We start from the raw sequence: 26425 nt of genomic DNA on the forward strand, positions 1-26425 counted from the left end.
ACTGTAGTAGATTATTTACAAAAAAGTTCATGAGGGAATAAATATACTGTGAAGTAGTGATCAGAATGCCCAGCTCCTTAAAGTAGATGTCTACGAGATAATCAAGATTTCATCATAGTTACAAGTATTGTTGCCTCAGAAGTGGATTATTTTTATGTTGAGCTTTGAACATTCAGTAATATTTACGACATGCTGATTTAGTCTGTTCAGTACAGAGAATGAATCCATTGGTAAACTTTGAAGCCAACGCCTTGTACGACCTTTGCTTAGATGACACTGTAATCATTTTGTTAAAGTGATTTTTTGCGTAGCAACTACTAAAAATTAGTATGCAAACATTCGTTTTTGAATCAAACACCTTTATCTTGCTACAATGTTGAAGCAGGAAAATGGCGTTTTGTCTTGTAAAGGCAACAGTGATGAATCTAAATGGAATTTTTATATTTTATGAAGTTGCCAAGATCGTTAATAGTTATAGTTCATTACTGATAACATGATGTAATATCTTTAAAATTTTGTTTATTTGTTTCTATTCTTTGGGAACAAAGATGTGATGATTCTGAGATGGCTGCTAAGCAGAAGTCAATACAGAAGTCTTAAGCAGGCAAAGTGGCGTGTGTTCTTGGTGATTTAAAATTAAACTAAATATCGTCAAGCAACATCTTGTGGGAACTGCCGCAAATATTACGTTACGGCAGTTATATTTGGTGACAATTAGAACCAAAATACATCGAAAATATTTGGGACACTATTTGCGGCACAGATGCGAATAAATATTCGTTGGCTAAGGAACGTCTACTGAATATTTTCAAAGAAAGTGAAGATAAGTGTATTAAGAGATTAGTTATTGGAATTGAATTGGGAGACCAAAAACCTAGTCAGTTATTACGCAAAATATAAGCTTTGGCAGGTGTAGATGTGTCAGAAAAAATCCTAAAGACACTTTGGTTAGAAAAACTTCCGGATTTTATAAGGAACATTCTAATTGTCAGTGACGAGGGGCTCGAAAAAGTGGCTGTAAGGGCTGATAGAATAACAGAAATAAATCCCCGTAACGAATTGTTCGTCACAAAGAGTGGTGCGTGCAGCCAACAGGATGTTTCGATAACCATGAGTGACTTGATGAAAAGAATTTCTGGGCTAGAGCAACAAATGGCCGCGCTGTCAACTGGTTATCGAGGCAGGTCTCGTAACAGAAGCTGTGAGCGTCAATGTAAAAGAAGTCGTAGTAAGTCTGGAAATAAATACAACCCCAAGGGCAAGTACTGTTATTACCACTTTCGCTTTGGGCAGAACTGCAAGCCTGAAAAATGCACACCTCCATGTAGCTGGACTGAAAAGGGAAACGCGACCCAGCAGCTGAATTAGCGGCAAGTTCTGGTGCCCAAGTCCATTGCCGCAAAACCCGCTTATTTGTAACCGACAAAAAAACAGGATTTCAATTTTTAGTCGACAGTGGGGCGGATGTTTCTGTAATTCCCGCTCACGCAAATTTTAGTGGTGATTCACCATATAAATTGTATGCTGCAAGTGGTACCGAAATTCCTACATACGGAATCGAACTTCGTACTATTGATCTGCGACTGCGACGTCAATTTCAATAGCCATTTATAGTTGCGAAGATCAATAAAGTTATATTGGGTGCCGATTTTTGAATAAATTTCAATTATTAGTAGATGTCCATAGTAAAAGATTAATAGATGATGTAACCAAGCTCAATTCTAACGGTAAAGTTATGTCAATCTCAGAGGAAAACGTCCTGAGCACCATGAGCCAAAACACAAAATTTACAGATCTACTGCTACAGTATCCTGACATAGCTAAACCTAATTTGGTACCTAGCGGAATTAAACATGATGTCAAACACTATATTACCACTGAAGGCCCGCCTGTGTTTTCTAGGGCAAGACAATAAGACCCAAAGTGCATGGCGATGGCAAAACAAGAATTTAAATTCATGTTAGACAATGGCATCATGAGACCATCTAAATCTGCATGGGCAAGTCCTCTCCATATTGTACCTAAGAAGGATGGCTCAATACGTCCGTGTGGAGATTATAGACGGTTAAATGAAAGAACAGTTCCAGACCGTTATCCTGTACCTAGAATAGAAGATTTCCATTGTATTCTTCAAGGCAAAAACATATTTTCTAAAATCGCTCTCTTTAGGGCCTATTATCAAATACCTATTGCTGAAGAAGATAAGCACAAAACAGCTGTAATCACACAATTTGGACTGTATGAATTTAATGTCATGAGCTTTGGCCTGCGGAATGCACTTTCAACATTCCAGCGATTCATTAATGAAGTTATGTTTGGGCTGAATTTTGTGTTTCTTTACCTCGATGACACTTTAATCGCCTCATCCAGTATTGAAGAACACCGAACATACCTGAAACTAGTCCCGGAGCGATTGTCTAATTATGGACTTCGAATTAACATATCAAAATCAACCTTTGGAGTAAATGAAATTGAATTCCTGGGGTACTGGATAATATCAGAGGGATCCCGTCCACTACCTGAGAAAGTGCAAGCAACTTTAGAGTATAAATTACCTGACAAACTGCATGAACTCCGCAGATTTCTTGGCATTGTCAACTACTACCGTCGCTACCTTAAAGATGCGGCACAGACTCAAGCTGTTTTGCATGATTATCTTAAGGGAGCAAGAAAGAAGGATAATAGACAAATTCAGTGGACTGAAGAAGCAAAGAAAATGTTTGAGAAATCTAAACACGATATAGCAAATGCTGCATTATTGGCTTTTCCTAACTCGGAGTTACCCCTAGCATTATGTACAGACGCATCAGATATTGCTGTTGGTTCTGTGCTCCAGCAACTGGAAAATGGAAATTGAAGACTTGTTGCATTCTTTTCACAGAAACTGAGTAAGTCACAGAAGGGTTACAGTACCTATGACCGAGAATTATTGGGAATTTACCTTTCTGTAAAAAAGTTTAAGCATTTACTGGAAGGAAGAGACTTCAAAATCTTCACTGATCATGAGCCACTCACATTCGCTTTCAAGCAAAACAATGATAAGGCATCTCCTCGACAGATGAGACAGCTGCAATACATTTCACAATTTTCGACCGATATTCGTCATGTCAGTGGCCATGACGATATTGCTGCAGAGTTGATGAAGTAGTAATACTGGACTATGATGAAATTGCCAAAAACCAGCAACAAGGTCATGAACTACAGCAACCCCGAACAGGGAACAGCTCCTTAAACTTCAAGTCATATCAACTTCCATCAGGGAAAACATTGTGGTGTGACACATCCACTGCAAACATCAGACCTTATATTCCTCAACCTTTTCGTTATCAAATATTTCTTCATTTTCATGGTTTAGCTCATCCTGGCATAAAGACAACAGTGAAACTGTTGAGTAGCAGAGCCATTTGGTCAAACATCAAAAGTGATGTGCGACAGTGGACTAAATCCTGTGTCAGTTGTCGGAAAACCAAGGTCACTCGCCACACAAAATCACTGCTAGATAAGTTTGAAGAACCTGATGAACGTTTCAGTATTGTACACATTGACGTCATTGGGCCTTTTCCTCCTTCTAATGGCATTACTCATTGTTTAACTTGTATTGACCGTTTCACATCTTGGATGGAAGTCATACCACTTGAAGATATTTCAGCTGAAAAAGTGGCAACAGCCATCTACCAGCACTGGATTGCAAGATTTGGTGTACCATCACAGGTAATCACTGACCAAGAAACACAGTTTAGATCGCAGTTGTTTAATAATTTGGGCATAGTATGTGGAATGAAAATTCAGCACACAACGCCATATCATCCTCAATGCAATGGTAAAATTGAGCGACTACTTAGAACTCTGAAGTCTGCAATCAAGGCCCATAACGGTTCTAATTGGACAGAAATTCTGCGTACTGTTCTATTGGGGTTGCGCACTGCAGTGCGAGAAACATCGAACCATTCCATTGCACAGATGGTATATGGAAAAACTATAAGACTTCCTGGTGAATTTTTTGAAGAGCCTACTACAAAGATTGACCTTGATTCATTTGCACCTAATTTGCAAAAGCAAATGCTTCATCTGAAACCTAGTAGGCCTGCACAAAGCAAAGCAAGATCAGTATTTGTCCCAAAAGATCTGCAAACCTGTTCCCATGTCTTCCTGAGATGTGACAGGGTTAGAAAACCACTAGAACCTACATATGATGGTCCCTTTCCTGTCATTTCAAGACATGAAAAATATTTCACTATTATAAGGAGGTGCAAAAAAATAAATGTGTCAGTGGACAGACTTAAACCAGCTTATCTCCTGCAAGAAAAATGGGAATCAGAGAAGGAACTTCCAAACTTTTCCAAGTCATTGAACCACAACATCCCACAGGGATATCAGAGTGTCGAAGTCAGGACGGATTGTAAGGTTCACACCTCGATTCTTAGAGCAGTTATCTCTGTGGAGTATTAATCAAATATCATACCAGACATTGTAAAAAGTTTTTGTAATTATTTTGTATCATATCTTTTGTCATTCCAATACGTTTTTTTAATTGTTTTATGTTAATGTTGTGCTGATTTTTTTTAAGAAAATTCCTTCATCACCATGTATTAATTCGTAACCATGTTACTGGTGGGGGAGTAGTGTAAAGGCAACAGTGATGAATCTAAATCGAATTTTTATATTTTATGAAGTTGCCAAGACCGTTAATAGTTATAGTTCATTACTGATAACATGATGGAATATCTTTAAAATTTTATTTATTTCTTTTTCGTTCTTTGGGAGCAAATATGTGATGATTCTGAGATGGCTGCTAAGCAGAAGTCAATAAAGAAGTATTAAGCAGGCAAAGTGGCGTGTGTTCTTGGTGATTTAAAATTAGACTAAATATCGTCAAGCAACATCTTTTGGGAACTGCCGCAAATATTATGTACGTTACAGCAGTTATAGTCTCTTAAAGAATAACACTGAAATAGTTAACATAATCACTAATACTTTCTTCTCGCTCTATTCCGCCAAATGGAAGAGTAAACGTATCCAGTTTTTTCACAATTCAAAATAATAGTTATATTTAGATCTTTCCCTTTCTTCGTGATCGGTATGTAATTGACGTTCCCAATGCTCAGTAATCCTTTCATCATTGTCGCTCATGAAAAAAGCCGTATTCACGTGAAAGATATATCCAAAGATTGAAAACAGTTTTCGAAAGGCCTTAGGAACGTGTTGTAGGAAAAGATATCTGAGTACAGTCTACTGCACTGTAAATTTTTAAGATGTTAGTAGTCTTCATGTTATTTTTAGGGGCATTTTTAAATTGATCATCGACGGTATCAGTCGATAGTACTTTCTTCAAATTTATACCATTTTCTGGATGTTTATTAGGTTCTTTGTTACACATATTAGTCCACTACAATATCATTGCGCCTGGAAGTGAGGGGGCTTCGGTCGGCTTATCGTTGAAATGAGAGTGGCATCGAGGGCACGCAGAATCTCTTGATAGCATACGCGCAGCTATCTTGACATCATTAACAATGCGATGCGTTGCCCTTAATCACCATTGTACTCGTTTACTGTAACGTTACGACGTCTTTCCAATAACGGCCACGGGAGGCTAAGTACAATAATATCATGGTCGGATAGTACACTTTAGTTCACGTCACTGGATGGTATGGAGGCTACATTTAGGTTTCAAGGGATTTTCATCAGTTTTATCACTCAACGGAAGAAAAAAAGTTTCTGGAGAAGAATGTTCCATTTATTTTCGACTGACACTGAAAGTGACTAAAAAATAACAAAAACTGATTCATATGATATGATCAAAGACTAGAAATATTTATGGAGTGAACAAAGAGTAGGCTGCTGTGCACGTCGCCAACATCAAACCGGAATTATCACTTAAGTACAACACTATTTGGTTGCACGTTACCCAAGGACTAAAACTTCAATATTTGACATACTCGTTGTGTTTTCACACATTTATTTATTAACCAGAGTAACAGTGAATAATTATAACTACTACAGATTCAAATCTAGATTCGTGAGAGCACAAAAAGTTACTTTTCAAAGGTAGCTATGACAAAGTAACCTGACGTTTGGAACCTATGTATGTTGACAAATATCCTACTCTGTAACCAGCATTTCATGAGCATTATAGCTCCATGACATTTTATGTTGAAACTAACTCTATGCTTGTTAGTTATTTCAGTATGTTTCTGTGTTTTCAGCTTTCACCACATGCCATACGAGTAACGATGTGTTCCACTAAGAATGCAAAACGCTAGGAAACTAGCACCAGATTGTAACTAGGAACGTTTCAGCTTTCGGATTTTTATTTTATTGGCATTGAAATTTTACTTTCGGTCGATGTGGAGTCAAACACATATGTGTAACAGGCCCAGTGCCTACACAGTTCTTTAAAAAATGGTGGCAAATGCTACTGAAAGAGTTAGTAAACCGTGGAAACCAGTCGGAATTAGGAGGCCTGCCCAGTATTCACGTATGATCGCCTGCAAGGGAATACAGTGATTTCAGTCTAAACTACACTGCACCTTTCACTTCATGGCAACAACTAATGTGTAGTAAACGCGAATAATAATGGTCTTAGAACACGAGGGTGGAGAATGATACCAGACTGAAAATAAATGTATTTTCTAATATTACCAGTTTTTAAACTTCAGTGTTTATGTAGTTTCGACAGTAGACATCAGCTTATATAGTATATACAACTCACAAAGTCACCAAATGCCCAGCTTCTATACCAAAAACGTCCCTGCTATAATTCCACGGCGTGAAATGGAACTATTAAACAGCGGGCCAACTATAGCGCCATCTGGTTTCCCCCTTCAAGCAAGACAAGTTTCGTTCTTTGTAGTTTTTTCGTTTGACGCTTATTTCGTGAGATATTTGGCCTGGTCACGATCAATGGACCACCCTGTAGATAAGTTTGTAACAAGACAGAAGAGGAAAACTGATTTTGATTTAACTGTTAGCGTTATGGTTAAGCTAAAAATAGTACACACTACTATAATAGCCTGATTACCTATCTATAATAATTTAATATGAGCACTGTAGTCGTTATTTGGAGGCTGGAAGACCTTTGGGTATTTCTGTATTTCACGGGGCAGTGGAGCTGAAAATACCATTACAAATAACTTTAAACTAAAATTAGCGCATAAAAGTACACTTTGATTTGTCTGTTTCGCTCAAAAATCGCGTTGATCAACAAAAATATCGCCCAAACGGCAATGGCTGCATTTCTTTAATAAATTTGCTCAATATTCTATCATTAGTAGCCCACATGGAAAAAGTATCGCCCCATCTGGTCACCCGGCGGTTCTCAGTTATGAAAACCAGTTCCGACACGGAACGATGTGGAGGGGTTTATGGAGAGCAGAAGGAGTATGTGATGATAGCACACTGTGCGGTTCGTTTGTACCTAAAAGTTTTTTTTGAGTGGGTTGCTTGAATTACCCCGAGCTGACTGCGTCCTGCATCCCTCCCTCCCCCTTTCGTTGAAAACCTATTTACGCTATTGTAATATTATAATACCTGAAGCCAGCAATTCCATGCACAATTAAGTCCTAAAATATGCATGCATTCATGCACTATCAAATGAATAAACATGCACAATTACAGGAAAAGCATGCACTGTGAGAATTCAACCTTTTGTTGTGATGCGTTGTATTTTATTTTAAAATGACGTACAGCAACCAGTATTTCCAAACTCTCCACTGTACTGGAATAGCTCTGCATGGTGGGGCACTGAGCTAGCAATTCCTGGATTTGGGTCGCGAGGTGGTTGGAATCAACCTGCCGGCAACCTTGAAAATGGTTTTCTGTGGTTTCCCGTTTTCAGTTTAGGCAAATGTTGGGTTTGGTCCTTCACTACAGGCTACAGCCAGTTCCAAATACCTTTCTTTCCTTAACGATTCCAACTCCCCTAAAGATACAGCCCCTCTGCTTAAATAAAAGAGCGGCATCGAAGGCGTGCCGATCATATCTTCAGAGACTCCCGGCACTAAAAGCCATGTTGTTGTTATGGTTTGATGCAGCTCTCCATGCTACTCTATCCGGTGCAAGCTTCTTCATCTCCCAGTACCTACTGCAACCTACATCCTTCTGAATCTGCTTAGTGTATTCATCTCTTGGTCTCCTTCTACGATTTTTACCCTCCACGCTGCCCTCCAATACTAAATTGGTGATCCCTCGATGACTCAGAACATCAGAACATGTCCTACCAACCAATCCCTTCTTCTACTCAAGTTGTGCCACAAGCTCCTCTTCTCCCCAATTCTATTCAATACCTCCTCATTAGTTACGTGATCTACCCTCTAATCTTCAGCATTCTTCTGTAGCACCACATTTCAAAAGCTTTTAATCTCTTCTTGTATAAACTATTTATCGTCCACGTTTCACTTCAATACATGGCTACACTCCATACAAATACTTTCAGAAACGACTTCCTGACATTTAAATCTATACTCGATGTTAACAAATTTTTCTTCTTCAGAAACGCTTTCCTTGCTATTGCCAGTCTACATTTTATATCCTCTCTACTTCGACCGTCATCAGTTATTTTGTTCCCCAAATTGCAAAACTGTTTTACTACTTTAAGTGTCTCATTTACTAATCTAATTCCCTCAGCATCACCCGACTTAATTCGACTACATTCCATTATTGTCGTTTTGCTTTTGTTGATGTTCATCTTATGTCCTCCTTTCAAGACACTGTCCATTCCGTTCAACTGCTATTCCAAGTCCTTTGCTGTCGCTGACAGAATTACAATGTCATCGACGAACCTCGAAGTTTTTATTTCTTCTCCATGGATTTTAGTACCTTCCCCGAACTATTCTTTTGTTTCCTTTATTGCTTGCTCAATATACAGATTGAATAACATCGGGGATAGGCTGCAACACTGTCTCACTCCCTTCCCAACCACTACTTCCCTTTCATACCTCTCGTCGTGATGACTGGGTGTTGTGTGATGTCCTTAGGTTAGTTAGGTTTAAGTAGTTCTAAGTTCTAGGGGACGGATGACCATAGATGTTAAGTCCCAAGTGCTCAGAGCCATTTGAACCAAGCCATACCCCTCGACATAACTGCCATCTGCTTTCTGTACAAATTGTAAATAGCCTTTCGCTCCCTGTATTTTACCCCTGTCACCTTTAGAATTTGAAAGAGAGTATTCCAGTCAACATTGTCAAAAGCTTTCTCTAAGTCTACAAATGCTAGAAACGTAGGTTTGCCTTTCCTTAATCTTTCTTCTAAGATAAGTCGTTGGGTCAGTATTGCCTCACGTGTTTTAACATTTCTACGGAATCCAAACTGATCTTCCCCGAGGTCCGCTTCTATCAGTTTTTCCATTCGTCTGTAAAGAATTCGTGTTATTATTTTCCAGCTGTGACTTACTAAACTGATAGTTCGGTAATTTTCACATCTGTCAACACCTGCTTTCATTGGGATTGGAATTATTATATTCTTCTTGAAGTCTGAGGGTATTTTGCCTGTCTCATACATCTTTCTCACTGGATGGTAGAGTTTTGGCAGGATTGGCTCTCCCAAGGCTGTCAGTAGTTCTAATGGAATGTTGTCTACTTCTGGGGCCTTGTTTCGACTCAGGTCTTTCAGTGCTCTGTCAGACTCTTCACACAGTATCGTATCTCCCATGTCATCTTCATCTACATCCTCTACCATTTCCATAATATTGTCCTCAAGTACATCGCCCTTGTATAGACCCTCTATATACTCCTTACACCTTTCTGCTTTCCCTTCTTTGCTTAGAACTGGGTTTCCATCAAAGCTCTTGATATTCATGCAAGTGGTTCTCCTTTCTCCAAAGGTCTTTTTAATTTTCCTGTAGGCAGTATCTATCTTACCCCTAGCGAGATAAGCTTCTACGTCCTTACATTTGTCCTCTAGCCATCCCTGCTTAGCCATTTTGCACTTCCTGTCGATATAATTTTTGAGACGTTTGTATTCCTTTTTGCCTGCTTGATTTACTGCATTTTTATATTTTCTCGTTTCATCAATTAAATTCAATATTTCTTCTGTTACCCAAGGGTTTCTACTAGACCTCGTCTTTTTACCTATTTGATCCTCTGCTGCCTTCACTATTTCATCCCTCAGAGCTACCCATTCTTCCTCTACTGTATTTCTTTCCGCCATTCCTGTCAATTGTTCTCTTGTGATCTCCCTGAAACTATATACAACCTCTGGTTTAGTCAGTTTATCCAGGTCCCATTTCCTTAAATTCCCACCTTTTTGCAGTTTCTTCAGTATTAATCTACAATTCATAACCAATAGATTGTGGTCAGAGTCCACATCTGCCCCTGGAAATGTCTTACAATTTAAAACCTGGTTCCAAAATCTCTGTCTTACCATTATATAATCTATCTGATACCTTTTAGTATCTCCAGGGTTCTTCCATGTATACAACCTTCTTTCATGATTCTTAAACCAAGTTATTAAGTTATGCTTTGCGCAAAATTCTACCAGGCGGCTTCCTCTTCCATTTCTTAGCCCCAATCCATATTCACCTATTATGTTTTCTTCTCTCTCTTTTTCTACTCTTGAATTCCAGTCACCCATGACTATTAAATTTTCGTCTCCCTTCACTATCTGAATAATTTCTTTTATCTCATCATACATTTCATCAATTTCTTCGTCATCTGCAGAGCTAGTTGGCATATAAACTTGTACTACTGTAGTAGGCGTGGGCTTCGTGTCTATCTTGGCCACAATAATGCGTTCACTATGCTGTCTGTAGTAGCTTATCCGTGCTCCTATTTTTTATTCATTATTAAACCTACTCCTGCATTACCCCTATTTGATTTTGTATTTATAACCTTGTATTCACCTGACCAAAAGTCTTGTTCCTCCTGCCACCGAACTTCACTAATTCCCACTATATCTAACTTTAACCTATCCATTTCCCTTTTTAAATTTTCTAACCTACCTGCCCGATTAAGGGATCTGACATACCACGCTCCGATCCGTAGAACGCCAGTTTTCTTTCTCCTGATAACAACGTCCTCTTGAGTAGTCCCCGCCCGGAGATCCGAATGGGGGACTATTTTACCTCCAGGTTATTTTACCCAAGAGGAACCCATCATTTAATCATAGAGCAAAGCTGCATGCCCTCGGGAAAAATTACGGCTGAGTTTCCCCTTGCTTTCAGCCATTCGCAGTACCAGAACAGCAAGGCCATTTTGGTTAGTGTTGCAAGGCCAGATCAGTCAATCATCCAGACTGTTGCCTCTGCAACTACCGAAAAGGCTGCTGCCCCTCTTCAGGAAAGCCATATGATAAATAAACAATAGTCCCAATTCTCTTCATTTAGGCTGATGAATTCGTCTGCTGGGATGCTCTTTAATGCAGGGAATGATCTTTCGTACATTGCAAGAAGTGACAGATGCTGAATAATTCGTTTGCATTTTCGCCACCAAAAATTATTCTAGCTTGTCTCTCGAACAGAGATCTCTTTATTCGAAAAGCCCTGCCGCTAATAACCACTGTTACCCCCCCCCCCCCCCCCCCAAAAATAAATAAGCGCTCGTGCATTTGTGATCACTTCCTCAGCTCAAATCCAGACTGAAAGGAGAAGAGTGTACAAGGACTTTGGAGGGTGAAGGGAGATTTGAGCGTGACTGCTTCGTGGCGGTTTGCCAAAATACAGCACTCCTAAGTGTTGAGATTATGTCTTCACTTGGTGAAAACTCCGAGATCATTTTAGAATAAAATGATTTATCGTTCTTTATGGAAATTTTCAGAATAAATGAAAAATGTGAGTCTTTGTAAGGTCCTCTTTAACATATCGGGCCCACCCTTTGACAAAATCCTGGCTACATTCCCCAAAGGTTGCCCGGGGTTCATATCCGGGCCACGTGCAGGCGAGGGCAAGAGGTCGGTATCTTTGTCTTGAAGGCACTTTTCGACTGTAGCAGAAACATGTACAAATGCATTATCCTGTTGGAACATTAGACTTTCGTCCCCTAAGTCCTCACACACTCTAATCAATTCTGTTTCTAGCATCTCAGTGTATTTGGCGCAGAAGGCTGTCCAAATCATAACACACCCACTACCAAAATTTCTGCTCATTCTTAGCTGCTGCTCTTTCTCAGACGATGGTTCAAATGGTTCAAATGGCTCTGAGCACTATGGGACTTAACATCTGAGGTCATCAGTCCCCTAGAACTTAGAACTACTTAAACCTAACTAACCTAAGGACATCACACACATCCATGCCCGAGGCAGGATTGGAACCTGCGACTGTAGCAGTCGCGCGGCTCCGGACTACAGCGCCTAGAACCGCATGGCCACCGCGGCCGGCTCTCAGACGATGCCAATAATATTGAAATCCATTCGTCCCATCTAAATTAAACTTCTTTTCGTACTGAAGATCATTATATTCCATTATGAAGCTCATGACTTACGTTTTTCGGCAAACTCCAGTCTAATCTGTTTATGTTTAGGTGTCAGAACAGGTTTCTGCAGTCGTTTCTTGAATATAAGATGTTTGTCATTTGACAAAATTTGTGTACACGTCTAGCAGTTACTGACAACTGTAAATCAGCAACAAGTTGAGAAGAATAATGTTTTGTGATCCTTGCTTGCGCATAAGGCTCTGTTTCGATCCTTAAATAATTTTCTACTTAGCCCATATTTTCCGTTCTGTCTATATCGTGAGCCCAATTTAACGAAATTATCAATAATTGTTCCTGAACGGTTCAATTTCTTGGCGATTTGACGGTTATGGAGTCCCATTTCCTTGTACGTACGGATTTCAGCTTTTTCATCTCATAATGACCGTTTTTCGCGTGGAACTGTCGCAATCGTCGGTTATATAGACAACACGTACTGTCACTAGTGGTGTCTGTTCCCTGCCTGCAATAAGGGCAGACATGCACACACTTAACCACACACATAGCTGACGGTCGTTATACTGAGTTCCACCGTCTACCATTCGTTATATTCTGTACTACTGACACGATATGCTGTAACATATGACTCCATTTGTCAGTATATAGGATCTCATACTGTTGCATATACACTGTACACAATTACTCCAGCCGACAATGCTAATTTTCCTGTAAATATCCATGTCTTTATACTGATTTCCGCTACTGGATGTACAAAGTTTCAAGAGTCGGTAATAAGTGAAACGGCGCCGTATGTGGGAACTATAGATCCCTACACTGAACATGTGGTGCTGGTCCTGCCAGAGCGAATTCTGTGATAACTAACAAGCTAAATATAGGATTTTATAGCTCTTTCCGAATTACAAAAATATATTGAAAACTTTAAGGTTTATTGTTTAATTGGGGTTGGATTGTTTTTGGGGAAGGAGACCAGACAGCGAGGTCATCGGTCTCATCGGATTAGGGAAGGATGTGGAAGGAAGTCGGCCGTGCCTTTTCAAAGGAACCATCCCGGCATTTGCCTGGAGCGATTTAGGGAAATCACGGAAAACCTAAATGAGGGCGTCCGGACGCGGGATTGAACCGTCGTCCTCCCGAATGCGAGTCCAGTGTCTAACCATTGCGCCACCTCGCTCGGTATATTGTTTAATTGTTAATATGATCTATACAATTCATGAACTGATGAAATAAAAAGGAAAGTACTGAACTCATAAAGTCATTCAATACAGTTTATAAACGTCACTAAGAACCAGATATTTTTTTAAAAAACGAACAAAAGGTTGAGATTCATGTCCATGTAACAACAAGCAAATACGCGTGCTAGGCAAATTCAAGATAACAGAACGCTTGTAACAACCAAGCCAATTTTGCTTAATCTTAGTTAAAATGTAGTTTTTCTCATACAATCGAACCACCCTCATAGGCTTCCGTGTTATGCATCTACATCCACAACTACATTTATACTCCGCATGCCAACCAACGGTGTGTGACGGAGGGCACTTTACGTGCCACTGTCATTACCTCCCTTTCCTGTTCCAGTCACGTATGGTTCGCGGGAAGAACGACTGCCGGAAAGCCTCCGTGCGCGGCTGAATCTCTCTAATTACATTCGTGATCTCCTCGGGGGGTATAAGTAGGGGGAAGCAATATATTCGATACCTCATCCAGAAACGCACCCTCTCGAAACCTGGACAGCAAGCTACACCGCGATGCAGAGCGCCGCTCTTGCAGAGTCTGCCACTTGAGTTTGCTAAACGTCTCCGTAACGCTATCACGCTTACCAAATAACCCTGTGACGAAACGCGCCTCTCTTCTTTGTGTCTTCTCTATCTCCTCTGTCAACCCGACCTGGTACGGATCCCACACTGACAAGCAATACTCAAGTATAGGTCGAACGAGTGTTTTGTAAGCCACCTCCTTTGTTGATGGGCTACATTTTCTAAGGACTCTCTCAATGAATCTCAACCTGGCACCCGCCTTACCAACAATTAATTTTATATGATCATTCCAATTCAAATCGTTCCGTACGCATACTCCCAGACATTTTACTGAAGTAACTGCTACCAGTGTTTGTTCCGCTATCATATAATCATACAATAAAGGATCCTTCTTTCTATGTATTCGCAATACATTACATTTGTCTATGTTAAGGGTCAGTTGCCACTCCCTGCACCAAGTGCCTATCCGCTGCAGATCTTCCTGCATTTCGCTGCAACTTTCTAATGCTGCAACTTCTCTGTATACTACAGCATCATCGGCGAAAAGCCGCATGGAACTTCCGACACTATCTACTAGGTCATTTATACATATATTGTGAAAAACAATGGTCACATAACACTCCCCTGTGGCACGCCAGAGGTTACTTTAACGTCTGTAGACATCTCTCCATTGAGAACAACTTGCTGTGTTCTGTTTGCTAAAAACTCTTCAATCCAGCCACACAGCTGGTCTGATATTCCGTATGCTCTTACTTTGTTTATCAGGCGACAGTGCGGAACTGTATCGAACGCCTTCCGGAAGTCGAGGAAAATGGCATCTACTTGGGAGCTTGCATCTATTATTTTCTGGGTCTCATGAACAAATAAAGCGAGTTGGGTCTCACACGATCGCTGTTTCCGGAATCCATGTTGATTCCTACAGAGTAGATTCTGGGTTTCCAGAAATGACATGATACGTGAGCAAAAATCATTTTCTAAAATTCTACAACAGATCGATGTCAGAGATATAGGCCTATAGTTTTGCGCATCTGCTCGACGACCCTTCTTGAAAACTGGGGCTACCTGTGCTCTCTTCCAATCATTTGGAACCTTCCGTTCCTCTAAAGACTTGCGGTACACGGCTGTTAGAAGGGGAGCAAGTTCTTTCGCGTACTCTGTGTAGAATCGAATTTGTATCCCGTCAGGTCCAGTGGACTTTCCTCTGTTGAGTGATTTCAGTTGCTTTTCTATTCTTTGGACTCTTATTTCGATGTCAGCCATTTTTCGTTCGTGCTGTGATTCAGAGAAGGAACTGCAGTGAAACTTCCTCTGTGAAACAGCTTTGGAAAAAGGTGTTCAGTATTTCAGCTTTACGCGTGTCATCCTCTGTTTCAATGCCATCGTCATCCCAGAGAGTCTGTATATGCTGTTTCGATCCACTTACTGATTTAACGTAAGACCAGAACTTCCTAGGATTTTTTGTCTAGGCGGTACATGGAATTTTACTTTCGAATTCACTGAACGCTTCACGCATAGCCCTCCTTACGCTAGCTTTGACATCGTTTAGCTTCTGTTTGTCTGAGAGGTTTTGGCTGCGTTTAAACTTGGAGTGAAACTCTCTTTGCTTTCGCAGTAGTTTCCTAATTTTGTTGTTGAACCACGGCGGGTTTTTCCCGACCCTCACAGTTTTACCCGGCACGTACCTGTCTAAAACGCATTTTACGACTGCCTTGAACTTTTTCCACAAACACTCAACATTGTCAGTGTCGGAAAAGAAATTTTCCTTTTGATCTGTTAGGTAGTCTGAAATATGCCTCCTATTACTCTTGCTAAACAGATAAACCTTCCTCCCTTTTTTTATAATCCTATTTACTTCCATATTCAGGGATGCTGCAACGGCCTTTTATCACTGATTCCCTGATCTGCGCTTACAGAGTCGGAAAGTTGGGGTCTGTTTATTATCAATAGGTCCAAGAAGTCATCGCCACGAGTCGGTTCTCTGTTTAATTGCTCGAGGTATTTTCGGATAGTGCACTCAGTATAATGTCACTCGATGCTCTATCCCTACCACCCGTCCTAAACATCTGAGTGTCCCAGTCTATATCTGGTAAATTGAAACCTCCACCTAAGACTATAACATTCTGAGGAAATTTATGTGAAATGTTTTCCAGATTTTCTCTCAGTTGTTCTGCCACTAATGCTGCTGAGTTGGGAGGTCGGTAAAAGGATCCAATTATTAACCTAGCTCGGTTGTTGAGTACAACCTCCACTCATAGTAGTTCACAGGAACTATCCACTTCTATTTCACTACAGGATAAACTACTACTAACAGCGACAAACACGCCACCACCGGTTGCATGCAATCTATCATTTCTAAACACCGTCTGTGCCTTTGTAAAAATTGCGGAGGAATTTATCTCTGGCTTCAGCCATCTTTCCGTACCTATAACGATTTCAGCTTCGGTGCTTTCTATCAGCGCTTGAAGTTCTGGTACGTTACCAACGCACCTTCGACAGCTTACAATTACAATATCGACTGCTGCTTGGTCCCCGCATGTCCTGACTTTGCCCCGCACCCTCTGAGGCTGTTGCCCTTTCTGTACTTGCCCGAGGCCATCTAACCTAAAAAACCGCCCAGTGTACGCCACACAACCACTGCTACCCGTGTAGCCACCTGTTGGATGTAGTGGACTCCTGACCTATACAGTGGAACCCGAAACCCTACCACCCTATGGCGCAAGTCGAGGAATTTGCAGTCCACACGGACGCAGAACCGTCTCACCCTCTGATTCAGACTCTCCACTCGGCTCTGTACCAAAGGTCCGCAGTCAGGCCTGGCGACGATGCAGCAGATGGTGAGCTCTGCTTTCATACTGCTAGCGAAACGGGCAGTCTTCACCAAATCAGATAGCCGCCGGAAGCCAGAGAGGATTTCCTCCGATACATAGCGACACACATCATTGGTGCCGACATGAACGACCACCTGCAGATGTGTGCACCCTGTACCCTTCATGGCATCCGGAAGGACCTTTCCACATCTGGAATCTCCCCCTGGTATGCACACACATGCACATTGGTTTTCTTCCCCTCCCTTGCAGCCATATCCCTAAGGGGCCCCATTACGCGCCTGATGTTGGAGCTCCCAGCTACCAGTAAGCCCACCCTCTGTGACCGCCCGGATCTTGCAGACTGAGGGGCAACCTCTGGAACAAGACAAGCAGCCATGTCTGGCCGAAGATCAGTATCGGCCAGAGACAGAGCCTGAAACCGGTTCGTCAGAGAAACTGGAGAGACCTTCCGTTCAGCCCTCCGGAATGTCTTTCGCCATTTCGCCCCCTGCCACACCTCGAGACGACCTCCCACTCTACCACGGTGAGGGATCAGCCTCAATGTGGGCAGTATCCCGGGCAGCCACAGCCGAAGTCCGATCGGGGGGACGAGCTGGCCGTCCCCGACAAACCCCCGTCTGGACCCTCACAGTGATGCCCATTGGCAACAGCTTCAAGCTGTGTGACCGAAGCCAACACTGCCTGAAGCTGGGAGCAAAGGGATGCCAACTCAGGCCGCATCCGAACACAGCAGTCGCAGTCCCCATCCATGCTAAATAGTTGTGCAAAGAACGTCTGAACTAATCTACAGAGAGCACAAACAATTCGACACAAAATTTAAACGGTTATTAAAATAAAAGATTGCCTAGTAAATGCAGTAATGCTGCTACTTGCGCACTGCTACCACACTGCTCAGCGGCAGAAGGCTAACTGTACTGTCAGTAACGTACAAAGGTTATTTGAAAGAAATAAACAAATGACAGACGACTACACGACTTTACACGTCACAGATATTAAAATAGCACCTCTTCTGGGATGGGGAGGTGCACCGGCTCCGGATCGAATCCGGCCCCCGGGTGAACGATGAGGGTCAGTGTGCCAGCTAGCCTGGATGTGGTTTGTATGCTGTTTCCCACATCGCACTAGGCGAATACTTGGCTGGTACCCAAGTCGAGTCTCAGTTACACGATTAGCAAACATTTAGAAAACTTTCGCCCACTGTCAAATGAATAACAGTGCGTATTCCATCTTGGGGGGTTAACAGGGTAGCTGCAGGAAAGGCGTCCGGTCAACTTTTAAGCTAACCATAACAGATCCGTTAATAACCAAGCCGACCCTATGGGACAAGGCACAACAGAAACAAGCCTTTCCCACAGAATCTGGCTTAAAATGAAAGTTTCATGTAATCTTACTGAATAATGGGTTTGTACCTACACTTCACACTAATGAAGCTGCAGGGTGACAATTATTGAACTATATTAAATAAAATCGTCATAACTTCTGAACGCTTTGCGTTAGGATGTTCACACTGCACGGTTGGTCACGGGGCATGATGGGAATCAGTATGCCCATGTGCGTGTGCTTTGTTGTTGTCGGCCCTTTGCACGCGAAAAAGTCGCGGTACGGCGTGCCTGTGCGTATAGCGCTCGTGAAGGCCTACTATGCGAGGAATAACAGCCCAACTGTGGCACAAAGGAAGTTTGCGACCGAGTTCAGGCTGAAGACAAGCGGTCCAAGAGTGCTAACAATCAAGAATTTGATTCGCAAGTTTGAGAGAACGGGTAGTATTCGTGATGACAGCGCTGGCAATGTCGGTCGTCCAAAAAGGATGAAAACACCTGAAAACACAGAGAAGACGTGCTGTGTTTCAAAACAGCCTCAGGAAATCGATCAGACGAGCTGCACAACAGGTGGGAATCAACCGGAAGACACTGCGACAAATTTTCGTTGTAGACCTGCATCTCTTCCCATATACAATTCAAACCCCTCAGCTATTAAACCCCAGGACCATGGAAGAGCTGTTGTGTTTCGCCAACACTATTGTCCACAGAACTGACGAACAGAACTTTGATGTGAATATGGTTTAGTTTAGCAACGAAGCTCACTTTCATTTGGATGGATTCGCCAATAAGCAAAATTGGCGCATTTGGTGGACTGAGAATGCGCATTTCGCGACCGAGAAATCTCTCCCGCCTCAACGGACTGTGTGGTGTGGAATGTTCAGACACAGAAAAATCGGTGCGATATTCTCTGATGGCACGGTGACTATAGAATGGTACGTGAAGGTTTTGGAATATGATTTCAACCCCTTTATCCAAAGTGAAAACCAGATGAACTGTAGATTAAAACTGAAGAAACTGCAAAAAGGTGGGAATATAAGGAGATGGGTCCTGGATAAACTGCATGAAGCAGTTGTAGATAGCTTCAGGGACAGCATTAGAGAACGACTGAGAAGACTGGGGGAAAGAAATACAGTAGAAGAAGAATGGGTAGCTTTGAGAGACGAAATAGGGAAGGTAGCAGAAGATCAGGCAGGTAAAAAGACGAGGGCTAATAGTAATTCTTGGGTAACAGAAGAGATATTAAATTTGATTGATAAAAGGAGAAAATATAAAAATGCAGCAAATGAAGCAGGCAAAAAGGAATACAACGTCTCAAAAATGATATCGACAGGAAGTGCAAAATGGCTAAGCAGGGATGGCTAGAGGACAAATGTAAGGATGTAGATGGACATATCACTAGGGGTAAGATAGATACTGCCTATACGAAAATTAAAGAGACCTTTGGAGAAAAGAGAACCACTTGCATGAATATCAAGAGCTCAGATGGAAACCCAGCAAAGAAGGGAAAGCAGAAAGTTGGAAGGAGTCAGACCCACCATACTTGCTCCGGACACTGCGAGAGGGCTGTACAAGCAATGATCACACGCACGGCACAGCGGACACACCAGGAACCGCGGTGTTGGCCGTCGAATGGCGCTAGCTGCGCAGCATTTGTGCACCGCCGCCGACAGTGTCAGCCAGTTTGCCGTGGCATACGGAGCTCCATCGCAAACACTGGTAGCATGCCGCGACAGCGTGGACGTGAACCGTATGTGCAGTTGACGGACTTTGAGCGAGGGCGTATAGTGGGCATGCGGGAGGCCGGGTGGACGTACTGCCGAATTGCTCAACACGTGGGGCGTGAGGTCTCCACAGTACATCGATGTTGTCGCCAGTGGTCGGCGGTAGGTGCACGTGCCCGTCGACCAGGGACCGGACCGCAGCGACGCACGGATGCACGCCAAGACCGTAGGATCCTACGCAGTGCCGTAGGGGACCGCACCGCCACTTCCCAGCAAATTAGGGACACTGTTGCTCCTGGGGTATCATTCGCAACCGTCTCCATGAAGCTGGGCTACGGTCCCTCACACCGTTAGGCCGTCTTCCGCTCACGCCCCAACATCGTGCAGCCCGCCTCCAGTGGTGTCGCGACAGGCGTGAATGGAGGGACGAATGGAGACGTGTCGTCTTCAGCGATGAGAGTCGGTTCTGCCTTGGTGCCAATGATGGTCGTATGCGTGTTTGGCGCCGTGCAGGTGAGCGCCACAATCAGGACTGCATACGACCGAGGCACACAGGGCCAACACCCGGTATCATGGTGTGGGGAGCGATCTCCTACACTGGCCGTACACCACTGGTGATCGTCGAGGGGACACTGAATAGTGCACGGTACATCCAAACCGTCATCGAACCCATCGTTCTACCATTCCTAGACCGGCAAGGGAACTTGCTGTTCCAACAGGACAATGCACGTCCGCATGTATCCCGTGCCACCCAACGTGCTCTAGAAGGTGTAAGTCAACTACCCTGGCCAGCAAGATCTCCGGATCTGCCCCCCATTGAGCATGTTTGGGACTGGATGAAACGTCGTCTCACGCGGTCTGCACGTCCAGCAAGAACGCTGGTCCAACTGAGGCGCCAGGTGGAAATGGCATGGCAAGCCGTTCCACAGGACTACATCCAGCATCTCTACGATCGTCTCCATGGGAGAATAGCAGCCTGCATTGCTGCGAAAGGTGTATATACACTGTACTAGTGCCGACATTGTGCATGCTCTGTTGCCTGTGTCTATGTGCCTGTGGTTCTGTCAGTGTGATCATGTGATGTATCTGACCCCAGGAATGTGTCAATAAAGTTTCCCCTTCCTGGGACAATGAATTCACGGTGTTCTTATTTCAATTTCCAGGAGTGTAGAAATTATTATAGAAATATTATAGAAATGGAAGAGAGTGTAGATGAAGATGAAAGAGGAGATAAGATACTGCATGAAGAGTTTGACAAAGCACTGAAAGACCTAAGCCGAAACAGGGCGCTGGGAGTAGACAACATTCCATTAGTACTACTGACAGCTTTGGGAGAGCCAGGCCTAACAAAACTCTACCATCTGGTGTGCAAGATGTATGAGACAGGTAAAATACCCTCAGACTTCAAGAAGAATATAATAATTCCAATCCCAAAGAAAGTAGGTGTTGACAGATGTGAAAATGATCGAACTACCAGTTTAATAAGCCATGGCTGCAAAACACTAACACGGATTCTTTACAGACGAATGGAAAAACTGGTAGAAGCCGACCTCGGGGAAGATCAGTTTGGATTCCATAGAAATCTTGGAACACGTGAGGCAATACTGACTCTACGACTTATCTTAAAAAATAGATTAAGGCAAGGCAAACCTACGTTTCTAGCATTTGTAGAATTAGAGAAAGCTTTTGACGATGTTGACAGGAATTCTCTCTTTCAAATTCTGAATGTGGCAGGGGTAAAATACAGGGAGCGAAAGGCTATTTACAAATTGTACAGAAACCAGATGGCAGTTACGAGTCCAGGGGAATGTAAGGGAAGCAGTAGTTGGGAAGGGAGTGAGACAGGGTTGTAGCCTATGCCCGATGTTATTCAATCTGTATATTGAGCAAGCAGTAAAGGAAATAAAAGAAAAATTCAGAGTTGGAATTGAAATCCATGGAGAAGAAATAAAAACTTTGAGGTTCGCCGATGACATTGTACTTCTGTCAGAGACAGCAAAGGACCTGGATGAGCAGCTGAACGGAATGGACAGTGTCTTGAAAGGAGGATCTAAGATGAACATCAACAAAAGAAAAATGAGGATAATTATATGTAGTCGAATTAAATTGGGTGATGCTGCGGCAATTAGGTTAGGAAATGAGACGCTTAAAGTAGTAAACGAGTTTTGCTATTTGAAGATCAAAATAACTGATGATGGTCGAAGTAGAGAGGATATAAAATGTAGACTGGCAATGGCAAGGAAAGCGTATCTGAAGAAGAGATATTTGTTAACATCGAGTATAGATATAAGCGTGAGGAAGTCGTTTCTGAAAGTCGTTGTAAGGAGTGTAGCCATGTATGCGTGTGAAACGTGGACGATAAATAGCTTAGACAAGAAGAGAATAGAAGCTTTCGATGTGTGGTGCTACAGAAGAATGCTGAAGATTAGATGGATGGATCACATAATGTGGAGGTATTGAATAGATTTGGAGAGAAGAGAAATTTGTGGCACAACTTGACTAGAAGAAGGGATCGGTTGGTAGGGCATACTCTGAGGCATCAAGGGATCACCAATTTAGTTTAGGAGGGCAGCGTGGCGGGTTAAAATCGTAGAGGGAGACCAAGAGATGAATACACTAAACAGATTCAGAAGAGTGTAGGTACTGGGAGGTGAAGTACCTTGCACAGGATGGAGAGCTGCATCAAACCAATCTCTGGAGTGAAGACGACCACAATAATCCAAAGGGATTTCGACCAGATGTGGTTCATGCAAGATGGAGCTCGACTCCATCGAAGCAGAAAGTGTTTGATGTTCTGGAAGAGTTTCTCTGGTGGCTGCATTCTGGCTCTGGGGTACCCAGAGGCCACTGGAGTGGGCCTCGATTGGCCGCCATACTCCTCAGATCTGAACACATGTGACTCCTTTTTGAATGGCTATATTAAAGACATGGTGTACAGCAACAAACCCAGGACCATTGCTGAGCTGAATACAGCCATTCTAAAGATCATCGACACTTCAACGGATCATGCAGAATTTTGCTATTCGTCTGCGCCACATCATCGCCAATGATGGCGGGCTTATCAAACATGTCATACATCGAACATGTCATAACATAATTAGAATATCTGTAGTGATGTTTACATGTTGAATAATGTGTGTGCATGCCGTAGTTTGTAACTAATTTTCTTTTTTCATATAGTTCAATAACTGTCACATTGTACGTATAATACCTTCATAACAAAGCACTCGCAGTGGTCGGTTAGCCTTGGTATGAGGTCATGAATCGATAAATTATCTATCAGACGCTATAGCTCTTAAGACGTACGTTTTCCGCAATATATCATTGACGAATAACTTTTCCCATTTCCAATGGCTCAAGAATCCGCCGCTGGATAAAGCTTGGAAATTCGGATGAAATAAGATAGAAATCGGCTTTCGTGAAATCAAACTGTGCAAATTCCTTGAAGCAATCTTTTAAAAGTGCAAAAAGATATTTCCATCTGTCCTGATACGCGACTGACGGGAGGGTGGGCGTCGTATGGGGTGTGTATGTTGACTCAGCCCTTTAAGCGACACTAGCACTGACTTTACATGCTGTTTATTACTTTGTTTACTACTAACAGTCGATTTCATTGGTACTAGTACACACATAATTTTTTTTTGCGTCAGCCAGAACTCCTGAAGATAGACGTTGACTGTGGATATTGCATCACAGACACAGTCCCTTTGACTGTTCAGAGATGTCACTAACCCCCCCCCCCCCCCCAAAAAAAAAAAAAAAAGATGCAAACAACCATGCGTGAGCAGCGCCTATTAGACAGAAGGGGTCCGACAGCCGATCAGTTCCAGTCATTCCACCAGGAAGGAGGTACACGGCTCGTGTTGTCTGTAGTTCGACCATGCCTAGACGATCAATACCGCGGTTCTATCGCGTCCGCATTGTACTTTGTGCCAGGAAGGGCTCTCAACAAGGTAAGTGTCCAGGCGTCTCGGAGTGAAGCAAAGTGATGTTGTTCGGACATGGAGGAGATACAGAGAGACAGGAAGGGCTACTAGTGCATTGAATGACCGCTACCTACGGATTACGGCTTACACCCGAACACTGATGCCATGAACTTTCCAACCGAAGGAATTGTCTTTGCTGTCTTTGGTAGCGGAGAATCAGCATATTTCCACTGCTTTGGCTGTTGTTTTGTCTCCGGGGTATAGTAGTGCACCATAGTTTCATCTGTTGTCACAAAATGACGCAAAAGATCTTGCTCGTTTCTCCTAAAACTGGCCAAACATTGTTCCGATTCGTCCATTCTCATGCGTTTTTGATCCAGCATCAAGAGCCGCGGCACCCATCTTGCAGATAATTTTTTCGTTTCTAATTCTTCAGTTAAAATGTGATATACCCTTTCAGTTGACATCTGGAAAGCGTGAGCAATTTCATGCACTTTCAATCGCCGATCCTCCATGGCCATTTTGTGCCCTTTTGCAATGATTTCTGGAATAGTGACACATCTTGGCCGACCACTGTGCGGATCATCATCTAAGCTCTTCCGACCAAATTTAAATTCATTTGTCCACCTGGCAACAGTTGAATATGAAGGAGCAGAGAACCCCAGTGTACTCTGGAAATCGGCATGAATGTCCTTCGCTTTCATACCTTTCTTCACGAAGTCCTTAATAACTGCTCGAATCTCCATTTTTTCTGTCTTCGCAAATCACTACGCGGGAACCACAACAGAACCAGGTCACCGCCACAGTTCTCTTCCAAGAGCACTGACGTGGCACATGTTTACAGGCAACAGCACAATGAATGTCTCGTGCACAACTCGTTGCGCTAGCTGTCGTGGTGATTCAGAGAACTTTTCAAAACCACCCTCGTATTTTGCTTCTTTTTTCAGAGTCCAGTACACACTCTTCCTGCTTTCGTGCTTGATGTGTGTTCAGTTTATGACGGGCTATCCATTGGGCCACTTTACAACAAAATCCAAAGAGCGTGCGATTGGGGGGGGGAGCGGTTCCCTTGTAAATACCATCTGTCAAACACTTTACAGTGGTTTTCAGACTGTGTATGTAGATGTGGGAATGAAATGAGAAACATATTCCACATAAAAAAGTAGGTCATGCAGTTATAACGTTGTTTCTAGTCTTGTTATTTGATACCACTTCGCTAACTAGCACTCTGTTTGCAGTTTCTGGAATGTATCTTTATACTGCAGCGGAGTGTAAGACACTGCGTCGAACTCGGAGCCTTGGCTTTCGCTGCCAGTGCCCTTCACTGGCGTACAGAGTAAATATTTAATTCTGCAGCGGAGTGTGTGTCGTACATATACATCTACATCTACGTTATTACTCTGCTATTCACAATAAAATGCCTAGCAGAGGGTTTAATGAACCACCTTCATGCTGTCTCTCTATCGTTCCACTCTCGAACGGCACGCGGGAAAAACGAGCACTTAAATTTTTCCGTGCGATCCCTGATTTTTCTTATTTTATCGTGATGATCGTTTCTCCCTATGTAGGTGGGTGCCAACAGAATGTTTTCGCAATCGGAGGAGAAAACTGGTGATTGAAATTTCATGAGAAGATCCCGTCGCAACGAAAAACGCCTTTGTTTTAATGACTGCCACTCCAATTCACGTATCATGTCTGTGACACTATCTCTCCTATTTCGCGATAATACAAAACGAGCTGCCCTTCTTGGTACTTTTTCGATGTCATCCGTCAGTCCCCACCTGATGCAGATCCCACACCGCACAGCAGTACTCCAGAATAGGGCGGACAAGCGTAATATAAGCAGTCTCTTTGGTAGACTTGTTGCACCTCCTAAGTGTTCTACCAATGAATCGCAGTCTTTGGTTTGCTCTACCCACAATATCATCTATGTGATCGTTCCAATTTAGGTTATTTGTAATTGTAATCCCTAAGTATTTAGTTGAATTTACAGCCCTCAGATTTGTGACTTACCGCGTAATCGAAATTTAGCTGATTTTTTTTAGTACTCATGTGAATAACTTCGCACTTTTCTTTATTCAGGGTCAATTGCCACTTTTCGTACCATACAGATATTGGAACTTCGTGACAGATTAAAGGTGTGCACCCACACCATTTTAATCTGTCAGGACGTTCCAATCTCGCCGTCATGGTCAGCGAAAAGCGTGTGTAGCTTCTTAATTTTTATTGAAGTGAAACAAATTGTCTACTGAATTTTAATTCGTATTACTTGGAGTGGTAAGGGTCACAAAAGTAATTTAACTTTTTATTATAGCTGTATTTAACGGTTTACTTGGTCGCGTGTTGAATCTTATTTAAACCGTATTTTATGAAAATAAAAATAATATGAAATCAAATGATTTCAATCAAGTACGAGTTTTAGTCGTTAGGCAGTCTGTTTAACCTCTTTCTGCGGTCTAACTCTTGCACGTTTGTGGCATCTACTGCGTGAATCTGAAATTCACTGGCATAATAT

Source organism: Schistocerca serialis, chromosome 6 (assembly GCF_023864345.2).
Source record: "Schistocerca serialis cubense isolate TAMUIC-IGC-003099 chromosome 6, iqSchSeri2.2, whole genome shotgun sequence".
Lineage (NCBI taxonomy): Eukaryota > Metazoa > Arthropoda > Insecta > Orthoptera > Acrididae > Schistocerca > Schistocerca serialis.